Source organism: Magnolia sinica, chromosome 6 (genome assembly GCF_029962835.1).
Source record: "Magnolia sinica isolate HGM2019 chromosome 6, MsV1, whole genome shotgun sequence".
Classification (NCBI taxonomy): domain Eukaryota; kingdom Viridiplantae; phylum Streptophyta; class Magnoliopsida; order Magnoliales; family Magnoliaceae; genus Magnolia; species Magnolia sinica.
Window position 1 is genome coordinate 65,171,748 of NC_080578.1, and position 27,657 is coordinate 65,199,404.

A 27,657-nucleotide genomic window follows, 5' to 3' on the forward strand; every position below is an offset into this window, starting at 1 on the left:
AGTTGGATGGCATGGATGAGATCCATGCATCGCGGTGCGTCTCACATAGCACCGTCTAGATTTAGACGGTGTGAATACAACACTACATCATGGTGGGCTCAGAACTTGCTGATGTGATAGAGTAGTAGCAAGCTGCTGGCTGCTGGCCCACCAGCAAATGGATGGACGGTTTAGATATAAAACATATACATCAGAGGTGGGTCCCACCGTCCAAAGTCTGGACGGTGTGGATGCCACACGGGTGTCCTGGCTCCACCGTCCAGATGGACAGACTAGATATAACACTTACATCATGGGTGGGTTCCCACCGTCCGATGAAGCACCCACATCATGGTGTGGCTCGTCAGATGGACGACCAGCATATAACGCATACCTCACGTGGGACCCACGTCCCTGGTCATAATGGCATGAATGAAAACACGTACATCTTAGTGGCCCACAGAACATGATGACATCAATGCAGGTGGGACCCACAGAATTTGATGACGTTAATACAACAGCTGAGCCTACTAGCGAGAGTTACTCCAGCCAATCCACTCACAGGTGGGTCCCACGTCTAGTTCGGCTGGACTAGACGGAAGGCGTAGATATAGAATATATACATCCAAGTTGGGCCCCAACCCACATGTGCAACATGTGTGGGTGGGTCGGTCCCATGCACCCGGCAAAACGGACGGCTGGTATGGAGATAACACATACCTCGCGATGGACCCATAGAACTTGTAGCGTCAATACAACAACAAAATAGATGGTGTCAGGTACCCCAGCCATTCAACTCCCACCGTCCATGGATTGGATGGTGTGGATACAACACGTCATCTAGTGGGCCCCATGTGCTGGAGGCAGCACATCTACTAAGTGGGCCCCACATCTAGTGACCACACGTGTCACCAAGGTGGGCTCTGCATGGATGGATAGAGTGGATTAAAATACATTTGGTGAGGCCTGCTGGCCCATCGTTGAGATGGATGGTCTGGATATCTGAGGTGGGTCCCACCAAAGTAGATGCAGTCCAGCTGATCTACTTCACAATAGGTGGGTCCCACGTGGGGCTCACCACGTAATATATATATATATATATATATATATATATATATATATATATATATATATATATATATATATATATATAAACACACACTAATATGTACGGTACGGATCGGGTCGATTCGAATTGGATCCAATTGGATCGGATTCCACTGTCCACAGATGGACGGTGAGGACAAAAATAAAAATATCAGGTTGGGTCCACATCAGCGTGGCCCACCAAAGTTCTGAAACGAGCAAGTATTTGTTTTTCCCTTTCATACGGTCTAACAGTAGTTGCTACTGGATGCCTAAACCTGGACAATTAGGACCAGGTGGGCCCATGATCAGGACAAAATGGATGGAAGTGTGGATGCGGGACACATGTCATGGTGCGTCTAACACACACACATCAAGGTGGGTCCACGTAGTGGCCCACCGGAATTAGGATTAAACTGATATTTGTGTTTTTCCTTCATCTAGGCCTATCCAAACAGACGGGCAGCAAGGTGGGTCCCGCAATCGGACGAATAGATCATAAATCAAGGTGGGCCATCATTCAAGGAAAAAGAGAGAGCGAGAGAGAGATCAGTGAGATAGAGGGACCCCGCCACTATGGGCCCCTCTAGGTTACAAAACATACATCAAAGGGGGTCTTAAATAGGATCCACACCATCAATCAGTGGGCCCCACTTGGTCCATCACAAAAGCACAATCTAAACCTATAAACACCCACCAATTCCACTTCTTCTAGGCTCCATGGACTCCTTAGCTCCTAGGCTTTCCTTTTAATGGTTGAAGATGAAGGTTGGATGGCTAGGATGGGAGATTGGGTGGTAGGAAGTGGGCCACACCTAGCTTCTCCTCCCCATAGAAATTGCTTGGACGATTCCCCTCTTTGGTAGCATGAAATGGAGTTAGAAATGAGAGAGAGAGAGGAGTGGTGTGTATGACATGGGAAGCATGGGTCGTATTGACTTTTGGGATGAGATGAATGAGCTAAGCATGGGTTGCTTTGACTTGGTGAAGAGAGAGTTATGCGTGAGTGATGGGATGTACTTAACTTGATTGATGTGATTGATTTGATAGATTCTCTTAGAATTCGCAATGCGTGGCGTTTTCCTTGAAATAAACGCGGGCCCACATCTCCTAGCCTAGGTATCGGATTAGAGCGTGAGACACAGCGTTAGAACCGCGGCGAGAACATGGTCGCTAGGGTACAAGTTTCGAGTCGACCAACATAGATATATGGGATGCGACTTAGGGTTACACGCAAATGCTGATTACAGGTCGCGGGTTGCCGAAATTCAACCGGGAGGATCACGGAAGCTTATGGAATGGTACAGTCTAGGATACAGGTCTTACAGAAGGAGCAGATCAGATATATAAATCATGGTGGACCTCATAAAGTTTACTCAGTACATTAAGCGTACTAAGTTACAATGCAATCTGCTTTCGTGGTACATTAACCAATCCGCTTCCGACGCGGATTTCCAGCGAAAGCCTTTTGCAGGAAGTTCCTGCACTGGAAACCTAGCGGTAGCCCAACGTGATGTTTGTGAGAAATCCACCCCATCTATACGTTTTATCAGCCCATTTTAGGATTTTAGACCAAAAGTGAGTAGGATCTAGGAATCAAGTGGGACGCAGTAAAGGAAGAGGTGGGTATGGAAATTTCTACCATTGAAACCTCACTGGGGTTGACAGTGATGTTTGCATGCCATACATACCGTTAAAAATGTCATTCTTGTTGGGATGAACTAAAAACAAAAATATTAGTCTGATTCAAAACTTTTGTGGTCCCATGAATATTTCAACTGTGGACGTTCAATCATCACCTTTTAGTCCAACTTGAGTATCGGATATGGTTCATTTTTGGCTTAATGTCCTAAAATAAGTTAACAAAATGGATGGACGGGGTGGATTTCTCACAAAAGTCAGGGTGGGCCCCAGATAGGTTTCCAGCGTAGGAACTTCCTGCGAAAGGCTTTTACAGGAAACCTGCATCTGGATCTGGATGGGGATTGGGAAGTAGATTGGCTGGTGTACCACACACTAGCTATAGCTGGTGTATTGACATCTGTAAATTCTGTGGGTCCCATCATGAGGTATTTGTTATATCCAAACTGTTCATCCATTTTGAGAGCTTGTAGTAAGGCTTGAGCCGAAAAATAAGATAGATCTAAAGATAAAGTGGACCACACTACAAAAAGCAGTGGGGTATTGAACATCTAGCATTGAAACCCTTTAAGGGGTCACAGAAGTTTTGGATCAATATGAAATTTGTTTTTCCTCTTCATATAGATATTTTTGACCTTATGAACAGATTAAAAGGAAAATAAACGTTATAGTGGGCCCTGTGAATTTTTTAACGGTGAAAATCATTATCCCATTGTTATTTTTGGTGTGGTCTATTTGAGTTTTGGATATGATTCATTTTTTGGTAATGCTCTAAAATGATCTCGAAAATTTGATGAATGGTGTGGATATAATAAATACATCATTCTATGGTCCATGTAACTTTGATCTCCTTTGAACCATTCGTACAACTCAGAGCTCAAGGAGCATTAGTGCTCGTCTTCGCACGACATGAATCTACACCAGCTATATAGTTGGTGTGTGGTACACCAACCCATCCACTTCCCAGGGATTGATGGAAACCGATTGGTGGGGTGCTCTATGGGCCCCACCATGATGTATGTGTTTCATCCATTCCGTTCATCCAATTTTACAAATCATTTTAGGGCTTCACACCAAAAATGAGAGGGATATAAATCTCAAGTGGACCACACCACAAGAAAACAATAATGATTGGATATCCATCATTAAAATCCTCCCAAGGCCCACTGTATTGTTTATTTGACATCCAATTTGTTGATTAGGTCATACACAACAAGATGAAGGGAAAAAACAAAGATCAACTTAATCCAAAACTTTTATGGCCCCCAAAAGGTTTTTAATGGTCGACGCTCATTCAACATTGTTTCCTGTAATGTGGTCCACTTGAGATTGGGATATACCTCATTTTTTTTATCTCATACCATAAAATGATTTGGAAAAATAGATGGATGGTATGGATGAAACACATACATCATGGTGGAGCCCACAAGCTGGTGCAATCCGTCTACACCACTGGCAGGCAGCGTGAATGTGCAAGTTGCATGGGATGCAGATTTCACGCAAAAGGCTTCCGAAGGAATTTTTTACCTAGGAATTCTAGGTGGGCTATGTTAGTGCCTTTGTGGGGCCTACGGTGATGTATATGATTTATTCACACGATTTATCCACTTTTTCCATATCATTGGGGGGCATAAAATAAAAATTGAGGTAGATATAAGGCTCAAGTGCGCCACATTATAGGAAATAGTGAAAATTGGGCGCCTACTATTGAAAATTTCTTGGGGCTATAAAAGGCCCCGATCATGCTAAAATTTGTATTTTTCCTTTTTCATCAAGGTATGTGTGACCTTATGAAGAGGTTATATGAGAAATAAACATTACATTGGATTCTAGGAAAGTTTCCACAATAGTTTTATTCAATTTCCGTTGGTTTCTATGGTGTGGTCCAATTGAGTTTTACGTGTACTTCATTTTTTTGGCTCATGCTCTAGAATGATCTTAAAACGTTGATGGAAGGTGTGGATCAAACACATAAATCATGGCGGGGCATAAAAAAGTTTCACATGTTAAAAGTTGGTTTTGTATTGTGCAAACAATTTAAAAAGAAAATTTTTGTAGTAACTTGAAAAGGGGTAATTTTGGAAGTAATTTATTATTATTTTTTTTATAGAAAAATTAATCGAGCGCATTCCTCATTCACCATTAAGTCAGACTCCTATCGCGGAAATAATTCAATGAAAAATCACTTAGCGCTTTTCTTCTTCCGCATTAGCAAACACCACTAAACATGGAACATTTTCCAAATTCCGCGTTAAATGCAAAAATTCAGCGTTAACAAACAGGCTCTTAGTCCATTAATTTCCTATAACATGGCCCAACAGATTAGCCAAACAGCCTGACCTTATGCCTAAAAGATCCATCTGGTGTGGCCATCTCGCATAATTAACCGTGCGGACTAACTCAGCTGACCTATTAACCGAGGACTGGTTGACTCAAATGAGTCCCAGGTCAACTCGCCTTGTCAGTAAACCATTCCCAGAGGGGATGAAACCCATGCCAAAGACGACACATATATCAGAAATATGGGCCATTCTTCACAAGGTGCGCGCTGTGAAACATATATAAAAATAATGCCGGTACACTTTGTTTACTCCGTCTGACCGCTTTTGATCCAACGCTGCTAAGCCCACACATGGCAGCGTTCTTCACATGGTGCGCGCTGTGAAACGTATATAAAAATAATGCTAGTACACTTAGTTTACACCATTTGACCGCTTTTGATCCAACCCTACTAAGCCCACACATGGCAGCATTCCTATCATACGAAATATCAAAACGAGATTCTCATAACCAATGTGATTGGCAAGAAGAGTTCGTGAAACACAGGGAAGATTGTTACCACAAGACATGTATCACTATGCTTCAAGAAAAGTTTAATATGACACGTGGCAATACGAGAAATATCATCTGCTCTAAAGTGACCGAAAAACAAAAAAAAATAAAAATAAAAATAAAAATAAAAAAAAACCACGGACACTTCTTTAGCTAGCAGTGATGCTTTTCATGACACAAGGCGAAAGATGATTGACTACGCACATGTATGGCCATAAGCAAAGAGCTCTGATATACACAATTAGCTAAAGTGGTGATCCATAGGAATACATGTCACAACGTAATTGCGCAAGCACATCCAAAAGCAAGCTGATTACAGAAAATCACAGAAGATTATCTCAAGTTGAATACACAATCATCCACGCTTGCCTAACAACTGGCCGATTATGAGAAAATCTTATAAACTCGTCTATAATTAGAAGTGTAATCGGCTACGTCCACTAACTGCTCAATCAATTAAGAGAAGATCTCGAAGGCCGATTCCAATATGTGTCTCCAGCAAACCACCTTACATATTTATAAATTCAGTAGTGAATGAAGAGCTCGAGGCCCTACGCCACTCCAATTCAACATAATACTACTCTTGAACTCTACATTGTCTATCCTTCATCCACCATAAACAATTATCATTAGTATTTTTCAATCTAACTACTCAACTGCCAAATCTAGCACCATGCTACAAAACTCATCTGGATCGAGTAGATTAAAATAAGTTAGGCATCCTATGTTTGTGACTACATTGTCAAACCTAGTAAGTTCCTTAGGTTTCGAACGGATGGTGAGCAAGGCATCTTGCAACATGCCTACTTATTTCACTAAGTTATCTCACCATGGATTTCAACCAAGTTACAAATAGGTTATCGTTTAACTATGGTTGCCTCCACACGGAGTCCAGTCAAGCAATGAGTAGGTGGTCGTCCCATGATAGCCTTGTCCATGGAGTTAGGATCCAAACAACGCACAAATAGTCATTTATTCGACTGTCTCACAACGCAGTGAGGACCTGAAGCGATGAACGGGTTGCCACCTCCACCAACCTTTCTTCCACGAAGTAACGTGATTGAGTGCCAAATAATCGATCATCATACGAAGTGACAAACGGACTGTAGTTTCCCAACAATTGTCTCGCCACAAAACCCTGACGTTAACGAATGAATAGTCAAAGATCCGCCTGTCGTTAACCACCTTGCCACAAAACCCAGTCTTGCACAATGAATAGACAAATGTCATAATAACGACTGTTCAGCCATAAAGCCAATGAACCACGAGTATCTCACATAACAAGTTCAGCCGACAAGAAATGGATTGTCATTCATGAAAGATGAGCTACAAATGTCCTAGCGAGGGGGGTTGAATAGGACTAAACCAATTCCTAGTAATAAATCACAAAAAATATATTCTTAATCGCAAAAAGTATTGAAACTTTAATTCCAATTAATTCGTAGGACAACCTTCACCTAAAACTTTAAGCATGACAACATTATTTCACGAAGTCCTTGAAATCAATCTTTCAAAATAGTAAAGGCAGAAAATAAGATAAACAATGACCACAAATACACAGAATTATAGTGGCTCGATATTCAACACACACCTACTCCACTCCCAAAATTACTACACCATGTAATTTTGGCTTTCCACTATTTTAAAAATTTTCATAGGATCACCTCAACCTCTTACAATTCTTATGATTATCACAAGCTTACCACAATAAACCTCTTAGTTGAAATTGCGGTAATGACTGCTTTAGTAGTAGGAATAGGCTAAAGTGTCCTAGAGGGGGGTGAATAGGACTTTATAAAATTTTACGATAATTTAAAATCTTATTACCATTATCTTGATCTAATATGCAAATGTTAAGATATCATCAATTTAACTCTAATAGCTTCCAAACCAAATAGAGGATCCAATCACAAGACTGAGTAGAATCTAAACAATATATAACCTTAGTCTAAGATGGTGAGTGACTGTGTGTGGGATGTGATACTTATCAGTTCTAAATAATCATGTCATCATGCATCGTGTGAACATTAAAAGTAAACACAATTAGAGAGTATGCAAATAACAATCCTAAACACAGTCGTTTTATAGTGGTTCGGCTATATACCTACTCCACTCCTGGTGGACGCATTTAACCCATGGGTATACTGAATTTCACTAATAGATGTTTCAAATCAGGTTTACCTCAAACCAGTACAACCTACATAAGGCTGACTCTAGGACCTATACAAGGTACCTAACATGTCTCCACGAGACACAAGTTTATACCCCACACATGAGTAAAGGTCAACACACAACACCCTTGTTTTATGCCCTACACAAGAGCAAAGGATCCACACAAGGAACCTAGTGTTTTTGGCCACATAGGCCAAGGATCCACATAAGGATTCTAGAGTTTATGCCCTACACAAGAGCAAAGGTCAACATACAGCACCTAAGTTTTATGCCCTACACACGAGCAAAGGATCTACTCAAGGAACCGAACTTTTAGGCCACATAGGCCAAGGACCTACACTAAGGACCTAAGTTTATGCCCTACACAAGAGTAAGGGTCAACATACAACACGCACATGTACTCTCCCGTCGGAGGCCTCCTATGAGAACTTGAAAGGGGTGAGAAGTAACTTTGACCCAAACCTACAAAAGAAATTATCAAAAGGGTCTCTGGCCTCTAATGACTTACAGATAAGTAGGTGAGACCCATTAAGCATGTTGATGAAGATCTCCACTTTGATGACGAAGATTCTTCAGCTCCCTTAATCCACAACACTTAATGATGTATGACGGGTTGGGTCAAGGTTATCTTGAATTCTACTCTAATGAATATTACCTTTTAAAGTAATGAAGAGATTCCAAGGTTTTAGTCATTTAAAGGATCCCAGCTCAATGATTTGCCATTAAGGTGGTAGTGGGATGATCCTTGAATGCAGAAGTTCATTCACCAATCAACTCTATTGAATATCAATGGTGAGGGTAGATTGAGGAATGAACTCCCTTGAGAAAAAGGGCTTAGGGTAGATGATGTGAGTTACTCTCTCAAAGCTCTCTCTTTTTCTCAATCAGCAACCAAGAACAAGCTCTCCTTAAATAGACAAAAAGTTCCAATGGTAATAAACATGTCAAATTATGACTGAGTTCAATATCATCAGGCCTGCTTCAATATCATTGAACGTATACTTTCAATGCTACCGAAGCAAGGTTCGATGATACAAACTCCAGTGAAGTATATCCCTATAACTTTCTGCTGAAGATTGATGCAATCGAGCTGGCGTCGATGTCATCGGAGTTTGAATTCCAATTTCATCGATCGGCTGCTTGATACATCGATCATTTCCTTATGAAATTTAAAAGATCTTGCTAGACAATCTTTGATCCATTTCGATGATATCGAGAAGATATCGATTTCATCGATATTTGAATTACGATCATATCAAAACATCATCAATTCCACGGTCATTCCCATATGGTTTATCTTGCAAGTTTGCTGGAATAGTTTTGTCCAGATTCGATTTCATCAATATACCTTCGATGTCATTGAGATTTGAAACCTGATGATATCGAGTAGGGTTTCAAGTCCTCAATCTTTCTAGGTGATTTTCCTTTGAGACTTGCTGGACAAAAACCTGACTGAATTCGATGACATCGAACTACTTTTTATATCATCGACATTTGAATTCAGATGATATCGACGATGGTTCGATTACTCGAGTAATGTCAGGATATTTTCCAAAAGTTGCTGGACAAAACTCAGGGTAATTCGATATCATCGATCCTCATTTGATTTGATCGATATTGGAATGTCGATATTATCGAAATGTTTTTCGATTTATCGAGTATATTGTCCAAATTACTTCGTGGTTGCTAGACATAGAATGGCCTAATTCGATGATATCGATTGGTTGTCGATGTCATCGATCATGATTGTTCGATGCCATTGATGAGTACTCGATATATCGACAAAAGCAGAAAACTTAGAGATTTTCTTGATTTGTAAAATAGTTTTCATACTATAAACCCTATGTTGTTTTATCCACTTTTAAGGGTTTTATATACCTGGGTGTTTTGGGATAATGGATGTGAGACTAAGTTTACCTTTGACGAGTTTGGAGCACACATCCAGTTGAGGCAGATGCTTGAATGATCTTCCTACAGGGATCACTTGACTTGTTGACTCAACACCCACGCTAATTGACAAACCAGGGCACTTTCAATCTCCCCCTTTGTCAATTACGTGACAAAACACCTGTAATCCTAAAACAACACTTACACCAACATCCTATATTGTCTGTACACGAACTTTACACAATTTTACAAATATTCTATTTGAGTTCACACACAAGGTTGTAACATTTAGTAGTAGCTGCTCCCCCTATCTCCTTGTAGCCGCTCCCCCTAACACCTGTACCACCATACATACATACATACACACAATTTTCCTCATGGTGGGATTTGTTCTCCCCTTTTTTGTTGGTCATTGGCAAAGGGCAACATATACCAATATCAATTGACTGAAGGTGAATCATAAAAACATGAGAGAATCAAGGTGATTGAGTATTCAAAATGCATATAGAAATACAATAGTTCATCCACATGATAAGCACAAATGCATTTGAAACTAGAGGAATGAAATTAGCACTAAGTACTCATATAAATCAGATCATGAGAGTATAGGAAATGTTAAATCTATCACCATTCAGTATTCAATCCTCATATAATATCCTGCAAACATGATTCATTCTCATATACAATCTAGAAATATCATTAATGATCAATCAGAAGTAAAGCTTAGAAATAGTAGCATTCATTCAATGAGCATTCAAAAATAGCTACCCAAGCTTGGCAGCAATTACTGTATCAACCATAAAGTATTCAGCCCATCCATGGGCATATCAAAACAAAAAGTATTTTCCTCATTCAGAGGACAAACAACCCAAAAAAAATAATAATAATAAATAAAAAAAAATAAAAAAATGACTAACAACCACCAGAAAAATGTTAATTTGTCCAATGTTAGCTGACCACCACATACACTCATAGGTACATAGGGCATTCAAAAAGATACTCATGCCCTAAGTATAAATGCGTAAGTCGTGTATGTGATGGCATAAGAGCAACTGTCATTATGGTGCTGGGGCTGAGTGAGATGGCGTCGTGTCATCTCAACAGCACGTCATTAAATTAACGAGTTGTTGTATTGTGTGCTGCACTCCAACCACTATTGCAATGTAGTATACAACCATGACCATAAACCTAGTAAGATCAACATGATTCGTTCCTCTAAGGTAAGCATTGGGGGAGAATATCCCGTGCAAGACTTGGTATTTAGGACTCATATATTTTGTTTTCAAAGCATTCCCTTGATACTATGGGATATCTCTGTCCTAACATAGGAATTTGTGACCTTAGAATGGGTTGTTGGGTCCTCAAGATCAAGATCGGAAAGACCTACAGGAGACAAGGCAAGATCTAAAATGTTGGTAATGGATTCTGTAGTGATTTCAACACTCTCTTCCCTAATAGTGATAATAATGGATGAAGGATCAAGAATCGGGGAATGACTAGAGGCAAGAAATCAGTAAGTCGTCTCATCATGACACAGACCTCCAAAGTTCAAAACAGGCAACCAATCCACTGCATCTAACAGAGATTTTAGATTGAATTTTCTAATGCATTCCCTATCAACCCGTCGCTCGTGCACTAGACTCCTTCCTATATATTTTTCAAGGATATGTGGAGGAGGAGCTACAACAACGGGTGGCGGTGCAGAGGACGTAGCCGGAGCTTCACTGCGCGATGTTTGTCGAGTAGTGGTGCTCCGTTAGCAAGCCAGGGTTCTTTGATCTTGTGCCCTGGCCCTTTCTTTTAGGGCTCGAGTTTTCTTCCTGGTAGGCCTGGAGGATTCCCCTATGATAAGTGCTTTTCCCTTGTCTTTACTCATTTAGACAACCATCAATTCAAAAGGAATTGATAGATGAAAGGAATTTAATAGACAACAGAAGGCTATGACGACCAACCAGAGAGAAGATGCCAAGAAATGAACTTTCAATCAATCTAGGAAGACCCAAAAATGTAGAATACCTTGAGGAATCAAAAGGATATGCCAAGAAATTACCAGATTTGAGCCACGCTAGACTGCTTGTGATCGTCAAAAGAGGGGAAAAATGGCATGGGAAGATGGACAAAACAAAATAGAATTTTCCCACTCGTCCGTCTTTTTATCGGGCGGTGAACTTCGATATCATCGAATTTGGATTCGATGATATCGATATGTCTCATTCGGTGTTATCGAAGAGGTCTTCGATAACACATTATAACTTGTGACGCTTCGAGTTCTGAAATGTCATCGTTGATATCGATATCTATTCGATATAATCGAGGATTAGTCTGATTCATCGACTGACTTATTGAAAAGAAAGAGGATGGCATTGATTTGAGCACTTAGATGATCTTTCATATATGCATATCATAGTATATTTTCATATCAGCATGTATACACATCAAAATTTGCACAAAAAGTTGTAACCTTCAAAATTATAAACACTTGTAGTGTTTATATTCAAAAAGAATTTTTGAGGAGTATTATCCTCAGATATATCATGATACTCACAAAAATACATCTTTTCACGTATGTATGTCCAAAGCTTTAGATGTTGTAGCAGGGGCATATTCTCTATGTTCCCATACTAGTAGGCAGAAGGATCATCCTTCCTGTTGCCTCTAACAACATAGCATTGATCAGTAGTGCAAAGACCGTTCATAATTAGTTTTCCTGATAGGTCCAAGATCTTGCACTCTTGTGTGGAGAATGTTACCACATGCTTGTTGTCACATATTTGGGAGATGCTTAGAAGGTTGTGTGTTAGACCATCTACACAAAAGGCATTCTCATTTTTAAGTGTCTTTAATGCAACAATATTTTCATGCCCTGATACCTTAGCGGTGTTTCCATCTCCAAAGGTGACTACCCCATTATCAAGATTTGAATAATTTAAGAGAAGGGATTTGTCACCCATGACATGTCTTGAGCATCCGTTGTCTAAGTACCGCTTAGCACTATTGCCTGTTTTAAGATTTGAGTGAGTCACAAGGCAATTTTTCTTTCATTTAACCACCCATTTTGTTGCAAGTTTTCATGAGGATGGTTCTTTCATTTTGTTGGGAACTTGTCTGGGTACATTAGGTAATTGAATCATTTTTCTTTGTTTCATCAATTCATTTATTTTTTGATTCAGTTGAGCCACCTGACTTAGTAGTTCCTCCATTTTCTTGGTCATTTTAGGTGGAGACAGATATGTCTTACCTTTAGGTATGAACCTTGGTGGACTCTTAACATTTTGCATTGTTCTTCCGGTTGGTTTATATTTACCAGTAAAGTTCAAACTGGAATCAGGATGAGTCTAATCAAAGGTATGACATTCAAATTTGTAATGTCCTGAATCTCCATATAAGTGACAAATAGGAGTAACCCTTGTATTACTTCCTGAAGCAGTTGTTTTCTTAGTTGTTGTTGCTGTAGGGGTAGGAATTGGTTTGAAGTTTTCATATCCTAATCCCCTTTTGTCCTTTTGTGGTCTCCCCATTCCTAGAAGTTTTTCTAATTTTTCAATGCTTTGGGAGAATTTGTAACTAAACTCAACAGATTATTTCTTTTTGGATTTTTCTTTATCAAATATGAGTGTGTAATTTTCATTCTTAAGACACTGTTTTCATCTTTCAATGACTCAATTTGTTTAGTTTCATCGACTCAAATTTCAGAAATGAGTTGATTCTTTCAAGCCTATCATTATCTGAGTGGTATTGCTGAAGATCATTAATTATGTGTGTATTGGTTTCTAAAGTTTTATCTAGATCCATTTGCAGCAATTTATTCTTATTTTCACTAATCCCAAGTCTTTTAAGGATGTTGATGCTATGTATGTAAAGTTGATTATAAGCATCTTATAATTTATCCTTTTCTTCTTCTTCTTTCTCTGTTTCCTCATCATCAGATGGAAATGATCCCGTGGCTTGAGGTTCTTTGATTTTCTCAGTCTCTATGGGAAAGTTGGAGGATGTGTATGCCATAAGGATTGTCAAGTATTTTTGGTCTCCATCACTCTCTGAGTCATTGCATTCTGAATTTGACTCTTTAGTATCATCCTAAGTGGCTATCATCGCCTTTCCTTTGGTTTTTGTATTGGGGCATTCAGTGGACAAGTGCCTAAACTTTCGGCAAGTACAACATTGTGTCTCTTTGGACCTTTCACTAGGTTTACCTGTATATTGCTTGTTGTCCGACTGTTTCTCTTTAAATGGTCAGCCACGATTTTTATGGAAGAATTTTCTGAACCGAGCCAAAAGCGCCACTTCTTCATCTTCATTTTCCCTTTCACTTTCATCCTCCTCATTTGTGGTGATGTGTTTTGAAGTTTTGAGGGCACTATTTTTGGATTTGGGAATAGGTTTAAAGTGTAGTTCAAATGTTTGTAGGGAACCTAAAAGTTCTTCTACTTTCATTTTATCCACATTTCTACACTCTTCGATAGTTGTTTGGAGTTGAATCGTTCCGGTAGGGATCTTAGTATTTACCTACAAATTTTTTACACCGAAACCTTCTCTCCTTGTTCACCCATGGAATTACAGATGATATTCAGTTTTGTAAAGAATTCCATGAAAGTCTCATGCTCCTCCATTCTAAGATGCTTAAATTGTGATGTTAGGAGCTGCAGCTTAGATCTTTTCACTGTGTTGGTTCCCTCATGGGTTATTTTCGACAAATCCCATGCTTGTTTTGATGTGTCGCACATACTAATTTGATTAAATACTTCTTAAGACATAGCATAGTAAATAGCATTCATTGCTTTAGCTTCAGAGGTTTGCTTTTCTTTATCAAATGCAATCCACATTTCTTTGGATTTTGGTTTGGAGGTAATTGTGCCATTTTCATGTACCACTTGATCGGTTGGGAGCACACATCTATTTTCAACAATGTCCCAAGCATCATGATCCGAAGATCTCAGAAAGTAATGCATCCTAGCCTTCTAGCAAGCATGGTTTGAACCATCAAAGATAGGAGGTCTAGTTACAGATGAGCCCTCTCCTTTGGCCATATCACCAACTTCAATCAAGATCAATCTCTAGGCGGTGAAGCCCTTAAGAAAAACCTGGCTCTGATACCAATTGAAATTACGGTAATGATTGCTTTAGTAGAAGTAGGAATAGGTCAAAGTGTCCTAGAGGGGGGGTGAATAGGACTTTATAAAATTTTACGACAATTTAAAATCTTACTACCATTATCTTAATTTAATATGCAAATGTCAAGATATCATCAATTTAACTCTAATGGCTTCCAAACCAATTAGAGGATCCAATCACAAGATTGAGCAGAATCTAAACAATATATAACCTTAGTCTAAGATGGATTCACTGAGTGACTGTGTGTGGGATGTGATACTTATCAGTTCTAAATAATCATGTCATCATGCATCATGTGAACATTAAAAGTAAACATAATAAGAGAGTACGTAAATAACAATCCCAAGCACAGTCATTTTATAGTGGTTTGCCTATATGCCTACTCCACTCCCGGTGGACGCACTCAACCCTTGAGTGTACCAGATTTCACTAACAAAGGTTTCAAATCAAGTTTACCTCAAACCAGTACAACCTACACAAGGCTAACTCTAGGACCTACACAAGGTACCTAACCTGTCTCCACGAGACACAAGTTTATGCCGCACACATGAGCAAGGGTCAACACATAGCATCCAGGTATTATGCCCTAGACAAGAGCAACTGATCCACACAAGGAACCTAGGGTTTTAGACCACACAGGCCAAGGATCCACACAAGGACCCTAGAGTTTATGCCCTACACAAGATCAAGGTCAACACACAACACCTAAGTTTTATACCTTACACAATAGTAAAGGATCCACTCAAGGAACCTAACTTTTAGGCCACACAGGCCAAGGACCTACACTAAGGACCTAAGTTTATGTCCTACACAAGAGAAAGGGTCAACACGCAGCACACACACGTACTCTCCCGTCAGAGACCTCCTATGAGGACATAAAAGGGGTGAGAAGCACCTTTGATGCAAACCTACAAAAGGAATGATCAAAAGGGTCTATAGACTCTAATGATTATGGATAAGTAGGTGAGCCCCGTTAAGCACGTTAATGAAGATCTCCTCCTTGATAACAAAGATTCTTCAGCTCCCTTAATCCATAACACTTGATGATGTACCAATAAGGGTGATGGGTTAGGTCAAGGTTATCTTGGAATCTACACTAATGAATATTACCTTTTAAAGCAATGGAGAGATTCCAAGGTTTTAGGCATTTAAAGGATCCCAGCTCAATGATTTGCCATTAAGTTGGTAGTTGGATGATCCTTGAATGTGGAAGTTCATTCATTAATCCACTCTATTGAATATCAATGATGAGGGTGGATTGATGAATGAACTCCCTTGAGAAATTGGGCTTAGGGTAGGTGATGTGAGTTACTTTCTCAAAGCTCTCTCTCTTTTTCTCAATTAGCAACCAAGAACAAGCTCTCCTTAAATAGACAAAAAGTTTCAACAGTAATAAAGATATCAGATTCTGACTGAGTTCGATATCATCGGGATTGCTTCGATATCATCGAACGTATACTTTCAATGCTACTGAAGCAAGGTTCGATGATACAAACTCCACTGAAGTATATCCCTGGAACTTTCTACTGAAGATCAAAGCAATCGAGCTGGCATCGATGTCATCGGAGTTTGAATTTCGATTTCATCGACTGGTTGCTCAATACATCAATCATTTCCTTATGAAATTCAAAAGAGCTTGCTGGATAATCTTGATCCATTTCGATGATATCGAGAAGATATCGATTTCATCGATATTTGAATTACGATCATATCGAAACATCATCAATTCCACGGTCATTCCCATATGGTTCATCTTGAAAGTTTGATGGAATAGTTTTGTCCAGATCCAATTTCATTGATATACCTTCGATATCATTGAGATTTGAAATCTGATGACACTAAGTAGGGTTTTGTGTCCACGATCTTTCTAGGTGATTTTTCTTTGAGACTCACTGGACAAAAAATTGACCGAATTCGATGATATCGAACTCCTTTCAATATCATCGACGTTTGAATTCAGATGATATCGACGATGGTTCGATTACTCAAGCAATGTCAGGATATTTTCCAAAAGTTGCTAGACAAAGCTCAAGGTAATTCGATATCATCGATCCTCATTCAATTTGATTGATATTTGAATGTTGATATTATCGAAATGTTTTTCGATTTATCGAGTATATTGTCCAAACTACTTTTGTGGTTGCTGGACATAGAATGGCCTAATTCGATGATATCGATTGGTTGTCGATATCATCGATCATGAGTGTTCGATGCCATTGATGATTACTCAATATATCGACAAAAGCAGAAAACTTAGAGATTTTCTTGATTTACAAAATAGTTTTCATACTATAAACCCTATGTTGTTCTATCCACTTTTAAGGGTTTTATATACTTGGGTGTTTTGGGACATGGGATGTGAGGCTAAATTTACGTTTAACGAGTTCAGACCACGCATCTAGTTGAGGTAGATGCTTGAATGATCTTCCTTCGGGGCTCACTTGACTTGCTGACTTAACACCCACGCTAATTGAAAAAACCAGGGCACTTTCATTAGTGATTTTCATGGGTTGACCAGCACTCAACCCGATGGGATTTCTAAGAATCTAAATAAACTCAATGATCGAAATTTAATCAAATAATACTTATCTTTTGAAGATGAAACATCGATGTGAAGATATTAATGAAGTCAAAGCTTCAATGAATGTAGCGATCTTCATTCTTAGATGATGATGAATCAATGTATGCACAACCAGAAAGGATCTATGGATCTATAGTTTCCTCAAAGAATAAAATTCTAAAAGTTACAGATTCAATTCTCCAATCTCAAGTAGAGTCTTATTAATTCTATAATTGAATTTAAATCTAACTTAAGAAAGGGAACTGAATAAGTTAAAACAAATAGAAATTACCACACAAATAGCTTTGGAAGGGTCTGAGTTGGTCTCTTTGCTTGAGGATGTTTTATCATAATTTTCCATATATAAAATAATGAGAGGTCTCTATTTATAGCTAAAGGATTTGGTTATTCAGTCAAACTAAAAATAGCTTTGGCTGGCCAAATTTCAAAGATATTATTCCAATGGATACTAGATTTTGCGGGATATGATTTTATCAAAAATTTGACTGGCTGGAGCAAAAATTTAGCTGGCCAGAGTAGCCATTCAGCTGGCCGATTATAGGGATCGGCTTATTACAAACTTGACCCAAGGCATCTTCAAGATGGGCTGAGCCAAGTTCGGATGGCTGAACTTGCAACAAAATTTTCAATTTTGAGTAGCTGTAAACTTGGCTGAGATTGAGGTTGGGCTAGCTGAACAAAATTCGAATGGCCGAACTAGAGATTAGGCTAGTAGAACATGTACAATTTTACACGGTAATCTTTCACATTTTAAGCGTATAAATGTCATGATAAAATACTCTATCATGTGGTCTTTTCATAAGGTCATTTTACCTGAAGGTTGGAGTACACTTGATCTATCACTTGAAACCTTTTTTAACTTCTCTTCTTAAGATGTCGACTCGCGTTTCTTGAAGTGTTGTAGTAGACTGAAGTGTGTTGTAGATTTAACTAGTATTTTTTTGTCTACAAAATTTGACAACTATTCACAACCCCAAGTGTAAGGTTGCGAAGCAGTAATAATCTTGATGAGACCGAGGTCGAATCCACAAGGACTAACTCTCATGTATTTTCTAAGAGCAACTAGTAGTAGAACTAGAAAAAGATGTGAACTTAAATCAGGAAAGTAGATGAGGTAATTGTGAAGTGTTTGTTTAGAAACTCAAGAAATTTAAAGGTGGGAACTAAGGTTTCCAGGGATTCACTTACAGCTATTAGGATGTTTCCATATTTGATTCAAGGCACTCAATTAGAATTGGCGTCCTATCCTATCCAATTGGAAGATATTCAATAAACTTAGATCTGAACTTCCATTGACCTAATTCTCAACGAATGAAAGTTGTAAAGATTAGAAGTGATTCCATCATCTAACCATGCCTAGGATACTTAGGTAGACAACATGATATACCGATCCAACAACCAACATGGGAGAATTGTGAAGAATAAAATCGATTCCATCACTCAGCCACGCCCAAGGGACGATGGAGAGTAACATGATTTCCTATTTTCACAAACTCCAAACAGAAAAAGAAGATACTTCAAGCTATTACAGACCTATTGTAATTTAAGTCACAACAAACCATTAAAAACTAAAAGTATTCCTTAAATATCAAACTAGAATCAAAGGAGTTCAACAATAACAAGAATTAAACAAGAAAAACATCTCAACCATGCTACAAGCTTCACCCCTTAGCCCTAACTAAGGGATCTAGCCAACCATACACATGATTGTATTAAAAACCCTAGAAGAAAGCATTAAAAACTAAGAAGAATGGAAGAAGAAATCTTGGGAAGCGGCTCTGCCCTTTTGCTCTATTTCTCCCAACCCTAGACATCCTAGAAAGACTTAGGAAACCCTTATTTATAAGCTAAGTTCTGCAAAATTGAAATATTGGATCAAATTTACGCAATTCGCGTAAACCCGGCGTAACCGGTTCGATGTCATCGAAGGGGTTTAAATCCAAAAGTCGCACCTTTTCTTCTTTCGCATTGCATAAGTCTCTGTATCATCAAACCTTCCTTCAATGTCATTGAGCGAAGCTTTAAGTCATCGAACATGTCTTCGAGTCATCGATAAAGTGTCCAAAATAGTCCAATGAGTTGCTCCATAATTCCTCAATAAATTCAATGCCATCGAACAATCTTCAATGTCATTGAGCACCTTTCTTCGAGTCATCGAACATGTCTTCGATTGATCGAGAAAAATACCCAATATGTCCAGCAACCAACTTCATTTTCCTTAATAAATTCGATGTCATCGACCCATGTTCGATGTCATCAAGAAGTTCTCGATGACACAGTCTTTGTGATTTTTGTGCTTGTTCTTTCGACTTCCTTCCTTCTCCACTTGGTTTTCTTGGATCTTGGATGAAATCTTCAATCTTGGTCTCCAACGATCCCTTCTTTGCTTTGGCAATTCTTGAGCACTAAATCTATGCTTTTAGTATTCTTTTCAATCCAAGCTTTTAAATTCACCTTGCAACACAAACACATGTAAAATATACCATTAAGCCATATTATGTTTGTAAACCCAAGAAATAAATGGGGGATAATATGCAATATTTGACCCCCAACACAACTCCCAACCAGCATTTTTCTAGTACCAAGCAAAATATGGGAAAAATAATCTTCAATCTCAGTTCAAAACTTTTTAGGAAGATAAACTTTTATTTACTCAAGTATGAATGGGAAGAGATAAGATAAAAAACCCTAAATCCGAATCACATAGGTAACCAATCAAGTAAGTTCTTTGTCAATCAAATCAGAGTATAAGTCTATCTATCATATTTTTCACTGTGCTCAGTGAAAATCAACTTACTTTCCACATAAATACTATCGTTTTATAATGTTAGCCATGCTCATCACTTCGAGATTGGTTTCAACTCAAGTATTAATTTCGAACTCATCCCCTTCTCCTTCTTTTTCTAGTTTTTGATTTTATATCGACGGTCAATTTTTATCCATTCTTTATTTTTACATTCTTTTCCAGATTTTTTATTCTTTTCATTCTTTTGTCATGACCTCTTTGTCGATCTCCTATTTTTTAACTGGTTCTTTTCTTCTTTTAAGGTGGATAAAATTCTCCAGACTCGATTCTCACCATCTATCAATGATTCACATACTAACAATAAGAAATTCTAGTACATCTTACAGAAGGCAATTTGACTGTGTATTGTGATTTAAAATCATGATATTCAAACTACCTCCCAATCAATTGAACACAAGCACTCAAGTGATGAGTTGCTTAGATGATTAGACTCTAGCAATTCAAGATTCAATCTCTATCTTATCATACTGAAAGCATTCTTAAATATATAATTCATCGCTTCCCAAGCAGATTTCAACTTGAAACATTGAAAAGTTTAAAATTTTTTACTCAAAACTAAGAAAACACTAATTAGGTTACCTAATTCCCCATGCCCCCACAAAAAATTCTACATTGTCCTCAATGTACAAGAAATAAGCATGTAATGCAAAAGAGAAAACGAAAATAAAGGAGATGGTGTTGGAAAGATAGTACCTAAAAGAAGAAAATTTGAAGCTTTTCTACGGATCTCAGTATAAAATGGGTTAGCACAAAATGAAACTTAATAGAGTATAAACAAACTATCCTAAACAGCAAAAAGCAAACTATCCTAAACATAAAATGAAAGCAATAAACCTAATTATGCCCCCATCAGACTAGGAGGTCAATCCTTATACACAAGATCGGCCAGAGGTATGGCCATGTCCTCTTAATCAAATTTCTCAACAAACGGCTTCAACCGATGTCCATTCACTTTAAACGCATTTCCATTGTTGGGATTTGTTATCTCAATGGCCCCATGAGGATAGACGTTTGTAATGGTGAAAGGGCCGGACCAACGAGATTAGAGCTTCCCCGAAAAAAGATGTAACCGAGAATTGTATAAAATGACTTTTTGGCCAGTCAAGAATGATTTTCGAAGGATGTTTTTATCATGGAACACCTTCATCCTGCCCTTATAAATTCTTGAGTTCTCATATGCATCATTCCGGATCTCCTCGAGTTCATTTAATTGTAACTTATGCAACGAGCCAGCGTTGTCCAAATCGAAGTTTAGATTTTTAATTGCTCAGTAGGCCCTATGTTCCAACTCCACGGCTAAGTGAGAGGCTTTTCCATAGACAAGTATAAAGGGAGACATCCCAATAGGGGTTTTAAATGCGGTACAGTAAGCCCATAAAGCATCAGTCAATCGGATTGAATAATCCTTGCGGTCAGGGTTAATTGTCTTTTCTAGAATGTGCTTAATCTCCATATTAAAAATTTTCACTTACTTACTTATCTATGGGTGGTTTGGGGTGCTCTCCTTGTGAGAGATGCCATATTTCTTCATTAGGTTTGTAAATGGTCTATTATAGAAATGTGAGCCTCCATCACTAATAATGGCCTGAGGTGTTCCGAACCGGGAAAGGATGTTCTCTTTTAAGAATTTAATGACCATTTGATGATCATTGTTCCGACATGGAATCACTTCAACCCATTTAGTGACATAGTCTACGACGAGCAAAATATATAAATTTCTAAAAGATTGGGGGAATGGTCCAATGAAATTGATGCCCTAGCAATCAAATGCTTCAATGATCAGAATGGGGTTCAAGGGCATCATGTTTTGACGAGACAATGCTTCCAATTTATGACAATGCTCACAAGCTTTACAAAACTCGTGAGTATCCTTGAACATAGTGGGCCAATAAAAGTTGCACTGCAGGATTTTGGTCGTTGTCTTTTTGGCAGAAAAGTGGCCACCATAGGCCTGAGTGTGATAGAACAAGATGACACTTTAATGTTCATTATCTAATATACATCTCCTTAAAATCTAATCTGAGAAATATTTAAATAAATATGGATCATCTAGAAGAATTTGCGTAACACGATGAAAATTTTCTTCTTATCTTGCATGATCCAATGTGTCGGTGTGAAACCTGTGGCAAGATAATTAACAATATCAGTGAACCAAGGTGAGAGGTGTCTTTAAACAGTTGTTTGTCAAGGAACATATCATTTATATGTGTCGTCTCAAGGGAATCAAAGAGATCAAGGTGGGAAAGATGTTCAGCTACTACGTTCTGTAATCCCTTTTTATCTTTTATTTATATATCAAATTCTTAGAGTAGGAGGATCCATCCTATCAGCCAGGGCTTAACATCATTCTTAGAAAGAAGATACTCGAGTGCTACATGATCTGTGTAAATGATGATCTTTGATCCAATCAACTAGGACCTAAATTTTTCCAAAGCGAACTCTACAGCTAAGAGTTCCTTTTTCGTAGTAGAGTAGTTCACTTGGGCAGGATTTAGAGTTCTACTTGCCTAATGAATAACGTAGGGCCTATTTTCTTTTCTCTAGCCTAAAATCACCCCAAGAGCATAGTCAGACGTGTCGCACATAAGTTCAAAAGGAAGGCTCTAATCAGGTGGCTGCATGATAGGTGTAGTAGTTAACATGCCTTTAAGCTTAGTAAAAGCTTCTTGGCATTACTTAGTCCACTCGTATGGTGCTTCCTTTTGAAGTAGATTGCATGAAGGACGAGAGAGGTGACTAAAGTCCTTTATCAATCTCCTGTAAAAATCGGCATGTCCTAAGAAGGATGACACGTCTCGTATGTTCTTAGGTGGAGGTAAGTTAGAGATGAGATCAATCTTAGCCTTATCTACCTCAATTCCTTTGGAAGAGATGATATGTCCAAGGAAAATCCCCTTACAAGCCATGAAGTGGCACTTTTTTCAATTAAGTACCAAATTCTTTTCCTCACATCACTTCAGCACATTTTTCAAACTTTCCAAGCATTCGCTGAAGGATGGATAAAAAATCAAGAAATCGTCCATGAAGACTTCTAAATATTGCCCACCATATCAGAAAAAATACTCAACATACATCGTTAAAAGGTGTTGGAGGCATTACACAATCTAAATGGCATCCTTCGATAAGCAAAGGTGCCAAAAGGACATGTGAGCATGGTCTTTTCTTAGTCTTCAAGGGCTATATCGATCTGAATGTACCTCGAATATCCGTCAAGGAAACAGTAATAGGAATGACCAGCTAGCCTTTCCAAAATTTGATCGATGAAGAGCAAAGAAAAGTGGTCTTTCCTTTTGATGGTATTCAATTTCCTATAGTCAATGCATATTCTCCAACCAGTTGTAACTCTAGTCATCACGAGTTCATTATTGGCATTGTCTACGATGGTGATTTCGGACTTCTTAGGAACCACCCGAGTTGGACTCACCCATTAACTATCGGATATCAGGTTTATGATACCCACATCCAATAGCTTAAGAACCTCAGCCTTTACCACTTCCTTTATGTTTGGATTTAGTCCATGTTGTAGTTGCCGAGAGGTCTTCGCATTATCCTCTAGATAAATGCAATGTGCACAAATCGAAGGGTCAATTCCCTTGAGGTCCGCATTCGACCATCTAAGAGCTCCCTTATGTTCAATGAGAGTAGATATGAGCATACTCTCTTCTTCTTACTTGAGGTGGGAGGAAATTACCACTAGGTATGTCTCATCTTGACCTAAATAGGCATATTTTAAATCAGAGGGCAACGATTTTAGATCAAGCTTCGGTGCCTTGAGGTTAGACGGTGGAGGCACTACCTCAGCTTATGGTAATTCTTCAAATTGTGGCCTCCACCGGTTAACTTCAAGTATCGACACAGTATCTAGCATGGTCCCCATCTCTCTAATCATATAATCATCAAAATCATGTGAGTGAGCCAGGCACGTCTCGAGAGGGTTAGAGGATAACGTCAGAAGTGTTCTATCTTCCACAAAAGAATCAATGAGGTTAATATCGTGGGAATCGTCTCAATCCTCTAACTATTTGCCTGTATTGAAAAAGATATTTAACTCCAATGTTATATTTCCAAAAGACAAACTCATGACTCCATTCCTGCAATTAATGATTGCATTTGATGTGGCGAGGAATGAGCGACTAAGAATGACTGGAATTTGAGTACTCATGTCCACATGGGTTGAGTATCCAAGACGTAAAAATCTACTGGGTATTAGATGTCACGCCCCAAACTTAAAATTGGGCTCACAAAAATTCCCAATCACCGAATCGGGGCCCACAGCCTCCGTAGTACCCCATTCTCGGCTCCCGGCACCACGTTCCGATCCTGGGATCCTAAAAGGAGGATTTTCAACATCAATTTGATTCGTAATAAGCATAACCCACGAACAATAACAACAAGAACACCATCACAAAATCCACTATGATAAAAAACTTTAAGGTACAATGCATATAAAGGAAAATATAAGAAAATAATAACGAAACTCCTGAAGCTCGACTGCACACTTCAAGCTCAACACTGCTGCAACCTAACGCCACCTGCACGCATCTATCGTGCTTAAGCTTATAGAAAGGTTAGAGGGTAGTGTAAGTGTGTGCGCAAGGTAAGTACTGAGTATACAATATCAGAGCAATGCGGAAACATGCTGGTAAGTCCATAAATACCATTAGCCTTATCCAGGCTATGTGATGCCAAAAGATAATAAGTCAGTATCATATACCAAGGATACAATGCAATATGCAAATCCTGACGAGTCCAAGAATACTGTCAACCTCATCTAGGCCATATAAATGCAGAAACGTAGCAACCTAGAATACCATATGCCACGTATGTGGTGCGAATGAAATGACCAAGCTGAAGTGTGAAGTTGGGATGATAGTACGTAGTATCGCAAGCTATGGGGTCCATCACAAGGGACTTCTATCCAAACCAGTCTCATACGTAAATTTGGATAAATAGACTCAATGTGGTAGACTCCAGATCTCAGGTTAATCGCGCGCCCCAACCGAAATCCTGGTCATTATGAAGGTATACAATAAGTAGTTACGCACCACCAGCCCGAGTGAATAGTAAATGAATGAATGAATAAGTAAATTCCTGAGTATACAACTCCTACTCAATAAGTCCACATATCAGTACTGTACATCTCTAGGATCATCACCGGGGTCTAGTACACTCTACACGCGATCGTTGCCCACTAAACACGCAACCATGCAAGTGGAAGAGACCTCACTATCCACGTGGCCAATAGTCAGCCAATATCTACCCGACACATCGATAACGGACCCATTTATAAGCTGGTCAAACTTAGCCTAGCTATGCCCCCTACCCTCAGGCGGGTAAGGCCACACCCCCTTCCAACCAACCACGACAGAGTAGGAGACGCGACCTACTTGTATTCGGCACTCAGGCGCTCATGTATCCACTCAGTCTAGATGTTGAAGCGTCTCTTGCCCATGGAGGTTTATGGACTTTCACCAAGGGACATCTTGTTCACCCCCAAGTATAGGGTTGTGATGTAGTAATAAACTCGGTGAGACTGAGGTCGAATCCCAAGGGACTGAAACCTGTAAGTAATCTGAAACTAAGTAGAACTAGAACTAGACTAAGATGAAATCTAAATCAAATAAATTTAAGGAGTAATGGCGAAATATTTATCTAAAACTTAAAGAATTCAGAGGTAGAAAATTAGGGATTCAAAGGATCCACTTGTAGAGATTAGGGAGATCTTATGCCTGCTTCAAGAATTTAACTAGACTTAGAGTCCCATCTTCGTCCAGTTGAAGGGTGTAACCATAAAAATCAAGCTGAACTTCCTTTGATCTTGTTTTCAAGAGATGAAAGGTTTATGAATTAGAATGGATTCCATCCTCAAACCATGCCCAGGAGACAAAGTAAACAACAGAATTAAACTAATTACCAACCAATCAACAATGTATGAAGGTTAGGAAGGGTACCATCATCCGACCATGCCCAAGAGACGATTGTGAACAACAGGGCTTCTTGATGTCATAATCATAAAAAGGAAAGGAACATGCTCAAAGCTATCACAAACCCATTGTAATTTTAGTCACAATAGACCATTGAAAACTAAAAACATTCCCTTAATAATCAAACTAGAATCAATATCAATTCAGTCTAATATGAATGCAATATGTAAAATCACCCCATCACATTACAAGCTTCACCTCTTAGCCCTATCTAAGAGGTTTATCCTGACATGGAGAGGCTAGAATCTCTTAAAAACATAAACAAAAACATAAGAAAGAAATAAATAACTCTAACTATCTCTCTTTCTTGTGCAGACGTCCCCCAAGATAGCCTTGAATCCTTCTCTCACATTCCCTTTTATAGGGAATAATAGTTGGTGGAAGGTCGGATGGAGTTATACGTACGTTTACGTAGCGGAGGATTCCTCAGCCGGACGCACATACAGTTTTTGCACCAATAACACAGGCAGATACTCCCGTCTTACCTCGCTTTCTATTGAAAGTAGAACGTCCCCTAGGACGTTTTTGAGCGCCCTACATGATGGATGGTTTGGATCGATGAGATGGACTATGATGGTGGCCCACAACTGCCTATAAATCACGGACAATGTCTGGACGCTGAAACAAGGCCTGCATAAACATCTTACACTGTGATGTTGGTGGGGCCCATGATCCTTGTTGGTTGGAAAATCCACACTGCCCATTAGATTTGTGTCAAAAAACCGTTCGGCTATGGATGTTTTTGGATTAGATTTGATGTGTCCAACCAGAGTTCCTATTCTACCATCCGACCTGCGTTTGATCAAGATTTTCCTGTGTGTGCGAGCATGGGTCTGGAAAAGTTTCATGTGTATTGTCGGTTTGACCTTCTGGAATGAATGGACAGTCCGGATTGACCGCATGATCGAAGGTGGTGGCCCACTCATCACCCAGCGGACGGGCTGCATAACAGAGACAGAGACTTTCCTTCTCTGTCAGTCAAGAGATGGTCAAATCGTCTCTGCGTTTACCGTGCACGGCTAGTGCACTTATGCACTATGCACACCCAACTCAGGTGGGGTCCACCGTGATGTATATGTAAAATCCTCTCTGTCCATCTGTCTCATCGTCTCATTTAAAGGGTCAAGATCAAAATTAAAGCATATCTAGATGTCAAGCGGCCCCCACATCAGGTATTAAAGGGCTGATCTATCCATTGGGTCACTTCCACTGGGATCCAGGAGCTGAAATTCACCGTGTACGGTTAATTTGTGGTCCTCAAGCCATGTATGAAGTTTTGAACTGAACGGATGGTGGAAACCCTGTGATCTCACATTCTGTACATCTATTAGTCCACTTGAGCTTCACTTTCTTGATTTTCTCGGATATCTGGCATGTAAATCCATAAATCTTGGTCCCTTGGGGTCTGTCCCTTGCCTTTGGTGTCATCAGAGCGTTAAATCCATGCTTTAAGCACCCTGTTTTGGTCCAAGCTTGCAAATATACCTTGCATCACAAACATGATTAATTCGGACTGTTAAACAGTACCATGTTTGTAAATCCAGGCAATAACTGGTGTCTGATATGCAATATTTGAC